Consider the following 5,756-nt stretch of genomic DNA (forward strand, 5'->3'; position numbering starts at 1 on the left):
CAAGGAGGAGAGTGAAAAAGCTGGCTTAAAACTCAATATTAAAAAAAACTAAGACCATGGCATCTGGTCCCATGACTTCATGGCAAATAGAAGGGGAAAAGGTGGAAGCAGTCACAGATTTTCTCTTCTTGGGCTTTAAAATCACTGCAAATGGTGACTGCAGCCATGAAATTAGAAGATCATTGCTTCTTGGCAGGAAAGCTATGACAAACCTAGACATTGTGTTAAAAAGCAAAGACATCACTTTGCTGACAAAGGTCTGTAGAGTCAAGGCCATGGTCTTTCCAGTAGTTATGTACAGGTGTGAGAGCTGGATGGTAAAGAAGGCAGAGCACTGAAGAATTGATACTTTTGAACTGTGGTGCTAGAGAAGACTCCTGAGAGTCCCTTGGAAAGCCAGGAGATCAAAGCAGTCAATCTTAAAGGAAATCAACCCTGAATACCCTTTGGAAGGACTGATGCTGAAGCTGAAGCTCCAATACTTTGGCCACCTGAGGCGAACAGCTGACTCATTGGAAAAGATCCTGATGCTGGGAAACATTTTAAGGCAGAAGGAGAAGAGGGTGACAGAAGATGAGATGGTTGGATGACATCATGGATTCATTGGATATGAATTTGGCAAACTCCAGGAGATGGTGAGGGACAGGGAAGCCTGACGTGCTGCAGTCCATGGGGTCGTGGAGAGTTGGACACAACCTAGTGACTGAACAACAACATGACTCAACTAGATGTGAAAATAAGACCATTTTTATTATCTCCTGGGATCAAAAGATCAAGAACATACTCAGTAGGTCATGAGTATTACCCAGATTTTAAAGTTAGCTGCTTCTTGAACACAAATGAATAGCTTGCAAAACTAGTTCTGACAATATGAGCCAATTGTCTCCTTTGGATCTATATAAGAAGTTAAAGGTGAAAAGATTAGAGAGGGAGCTTTTAGGAAAGACTCACTGATATGCTATGTTCTTATGACCACTCATGGAGAAGAAGCAGGAAGAAGCTTTCCCTTCATTTTAAACCAAGACTTCAGTGGTGGTATCTGGGAAGCTTGACATGTGTCTCCTGAAGATGGAGGATCCTAGGGAATATATATACCTGATGCCTGAGAAATCTAAAATCAAGAGACCATGGCTGGAGGTGCTCCCGACTGGCAGCAGAGTGACAAACAGCAGGTGTACTCTGGAGAGAGAGCTGCACTTTGACTAACAGTGGGAAAAGACACCTGCTTCTTGAGCCATGGAAAGAAAGATTGGATTCTGAATAAGTTTATCATTTTGATATTATATTGGAGCATCCTAAGTTATGTAATTATTAAGTTATTATCTAAGATTTCATGTAGGAATGGGGAAGGAACTGCAGAGAAACCTTGAAGAGACTGAAGAAAGAATCAAGTGATTTTTTTCTTATAGCTTTCTGGGTCTAGCTTAATGAAAACACCAGTTAAATATGAATCTTCAGGTTGTTGAATCATAGCAAGTCACAGTTAAGATAAAATCAATGGAAGTTTGCACATTTTGTTAAAATCACAAGGAGAAAACATTCTTTCTCTTCGAGCATGATGTGCTTTCAAATGTGATACTCTTGAGTGTACACCACCTATAATCCAGCTCCAGACAAGAACGTATAATGTGATCTAGTGAAGAAACATCAGAAGGCCCCCCACAAAGAGGAACACTCCATGTAAAAATTGGGGCGGGGTTGTAATAACACTGTCAATGTCATAAGAACAAGGAAACAGTCCAGATTTGTAGATATGTAAGCAGTAGAGATTCATGGAGGCTAAGGACACAAAAATAGAACTAAATGTAATACCTGAGATTAGCCTGGGGAGAGAGGAGAGTATGCTATCAAGGACATTACTGGGTCAGTTGAGAAAGTCAGAACAAAAACGAAAGACTAAATAAAAATGTGTCATTTAAACCTTGATAACTATACTGAGATTATCCAAGATGATGTCTTAGAAGAAATGTACATTGAAGTATTTAGGGATAAAGAGCATGATACGCATGACTTATCCTCAAATTATTCAGAAAAAAAGTATGTGCTACGTGTGTGAGTGTGTGTGTATGTATGGATATATAGAGAGAACAAGCAATAAAGGAGATGGACTGAAAGATTAATAGTGGATGTACTTAGGGAAACGGTATACAAATATTTTTAATACTTTTTTATTTTGCAATTTTTCTTTAATTTGAAACTTTTTCCAAACATTCCAAAAAACAAAAACAAATGAAACAAAGTACCAGAGAGACAAAACAGATTATCTACAAAGGAGATACATCAGTGGGGAGCAGATTTCTCATCAACAAGAGTAGAGGCTAGAGGCAACAGAACTGTATTTTCAAACTGCTAAAGGAATGCAATTTTCACTGCAGTAATTTTATCCTAGCTAAACTATCAGTCAGGGATGAGGGTGAAATAAAAACATTTGGAAAGATAAAAACACAGGGATTTCCCTGATGGTCCAGTGTGTAGCATCAGCCTTACAATGCAAGAGGCTTGGGTTCGATTCCTGGTCAGGGAACTACGATCTCACATATGCTGTGGAGAACTAAGCATGCACGCTGCAGCTACTGGGCCTGCATGCCACGACTGGAGAATTCATGTGCTACAGTGAAGACCCCACATGACGCAGCTAAGATCCAGTGCCACAACTAAGACTTGGCGCAGCCAAAATAAACAAAACAAGAAAGCACTTACAGAAGCATTAAAACGGCCATTCACCGTTTCTTGCTGCAAGAATTACTAAAAGATGCACTTTCAGAAGAAGGAAATATAGCGCAGAAAAAAGAAATAGGAAACAAGGCAATTAGTAAACATGTAAACTAATATAAAGTTTGACAAAAACATTCTCTTTAAAAAAAAATTTTTTTTTTTAAAGAGAACATTTTTATTGAAACAGAAATTTAACAATTTGGGTAGAAATTGTTATAATTCTTGCTGGCATATATTGTTATTAAACGAATTTATTAAAAATATTGAAAATATTTATTAGGTACATCAAATACAATAATACTGACAAGAAGACATAAAAAATTTCATTCCACCATGTTGAAAATTAAAATTAAACAATATATACCAGCAAGCAAAATCAAGCATGAGTGCTAGTTGCTCAGTTGTATCCGGCTCTGTGACCCCATGGACTATCGTCTGCCAGGCTCTCTATCCATGGAACTGTCTAGGCAAAAATACTGCAGTGGGTTGCCATTTCCTTCTCCAGGGAAATAAAGTGTACTTTCCATGTAATTATACAAGGTAACTTCAACTGTATTCCAAGTGATAATTCCTGCTAATTAAAAGAAAATATTGCAACTGTACAGTATACCTCTGTGTCTTTGATCTTTCACCCAAAGTTCAAGGCCATAGAGTTCTTTGATTGTCCAAGTTACCAATATATAAGGAGCATTAACTGCATGGTCTTACAGCTTAAAAACATATTTTCAAATGATTATGCTGCTGCTGCTGCTAAGTTGCTTCAGTCGTGTCCGACTCTGTGCGACCCCACAGACGGCAGCCCACCAGGCTCCCCCGTCCCTGGGATTCTACAGGCAAGAACACTGGAGTGGGTTGCCATTTCCTTCTACAATGCATGAAAGTGAAACGTGAAAGTGAAGTCACTCAGTCGTGTCCAACTCGTAGTGGCCCCATGGACTGCAGCCCACCAGGCTCCTCCATCCATGGGATTTTCCAGGCAAGAGTTCTGGAGTGGGGTGCCATTGCCTTCTCCATTGAATGATTATATTTTATGGTTAAAGATGTGGAACTAAAATTCTAGACAGCAATAACATGGAAGGTGGGAGAGGATAATTCAGAGCTCAAATAGTCTAATATCTTAATATTTTCTTTAGGCCAACTATGCATGGTAAAAAATTAAGATAATAAGTTAAAAGAAAAGAAACAGAATCTCTAATTCCCTAAATGGTTAAAGGAAACAGAGGAACTAAAGAAAACATGGTTCTTCCCTTCCCTCCCTACCCCCTGCAAAAAAAAAAGGGGGAAGAAAAGCGGAAAATAGAAAAAACACAAAATAAGAATAGTAGAAATAAATTCAAATGCATTAGTAACACAGGGAATGTAAATATTCATACAATGGAAAACTACCTAGAAGTCAAAACAGACTAACCAGAGCTCTATGTATCAACATAAATATTAATCAATCTCAAAAACATTGTGCTGACTGTATTAATAAGATTTAAAAGGACACACACAGCATGGTACAAATTACATGGTATAAATTACAAAATTATACAAACAATGTTATATATAGTTTATGGATACAAGTGTATGTAGCAAAATTGTGAATGGAGGAATATATACCAATTTACTGATTATCTCCAGGGCAGATGGGAGATGGGAGGGATTAGAGGCAGGAAGGAGGGTGCTCCCAACTTCATCTGCAATTTTTTTCTTTAAACAATGATACCAACTCTGAAAGAGTCATGACAAAAAAATTCATGTGTTACATCTGAGTTGTAGGTATGTCAGTATCTGTTATATTTATTTATGGACTTCTCTGTATTTTAAAAGTATTTAAGGATTGAAAAGATTAAACACTAAACTCTATATTTTATATTTAATTACATTTTCCCAAGAACACAGAAAAGATATAGTCCTGCTCTCAAGGATGCCTGTTTAGGTAAGGATGTGGGTTATTCTGTGATATTGAATGGTTTGCCTTGGAAACGAACAGAGATCATTCTGTCGTTTTTTAGATTGCATCCAAGTACTGCATTTCCGACTCTTTTGTTGACCATGATGGCTACTCCATTTCTTCTAAGGGATTCCTGCCTGCAGTAGTAGATATAATATCACAGTAATTCAAGTCTATGCCCCAACCAGTAACGCTGAAGAAGCTGAACGGTTCAGTGAAGACCTACAAGACCTTGTAGAACTAACACCCAAAAAAAGATGTCCTTTTCATTATAGGGGACTGGAATGCAAAAGTAGGAAGTCAAGAAACACCTGGAGTAACAGGCAAATTTGGCCTTGGAATGTGGAATGAAGCAGGGCAAAGACTAATAGAGTTTTGTCAAGAAAATGCACTGGTCATAGCAAACACACTCTTCCAACAACACAAGAGAAGACTACACATGGACATCACCAGATGGTCAACACCGAAGTCAGATTGATTATGTTCTATGCAGCCAAAGATGGAGAAGCTCTATACAGTCAACAAAAACAAGACCAGGAACTGACTGTGGCTCAGATCATGACCTCCTTATTGCCAAATTCAGATTTAAATTGAAGAAAGTAGGGAAAACCTCTAGACCATTCAGGTATGACCTAAATCAAATCCCTTATGATTATACAGTGGAAGTGAGAAATAGATTTAAGGGCCTAGATCTGACAGATAGAGTGCCTGATGAACTATGGACTGAAGTTCATGACATTGTACAGGAGACAGGGATCAAGACCATCCCCATGGAAGAGAAATGCAAAAAAGCAAAATGGCTGTCTGAGGAGGCCTTACAAATAGCTGTGAAAAGAAGAGAAGTGAAAAGCAAAGGAGAAAAGGAAAGATATAAGCATCTGAATGCAGACTTCCACAGAATAGCAAGAAGAGATAAGAAAGCCTTCTTCACTGAACAATGCAAAGAAATAGAGGAAAAGAACAGAATGGGAAAGACTAGAGATCTCTTCAAGAAAATTAGAGATACCAAGGGAACATTTCATGCAAAGATGGGCTGGATAAAGGACAGAAATGGTATGGACCTAACAGAAGCAGAAGATATTAAGAAGAGGTGGCAAGAATACAC

Source organism: Oryx dammah, unplaced genomic scaffold (assembly GCF_014754425.2).
Source record: "Oryx dammah isolate SB20612 unplaced genomic scaffold, SCBI_Odam_1.1 HiC_scaffold_16, whole genome shotgun sequence".
Taxonomy (NCBI): Eukaryota; Metazoa; Chordata; class Mammalia; order Artiodactyla; family Bovidae; genus Oryx; species Oryx dammah.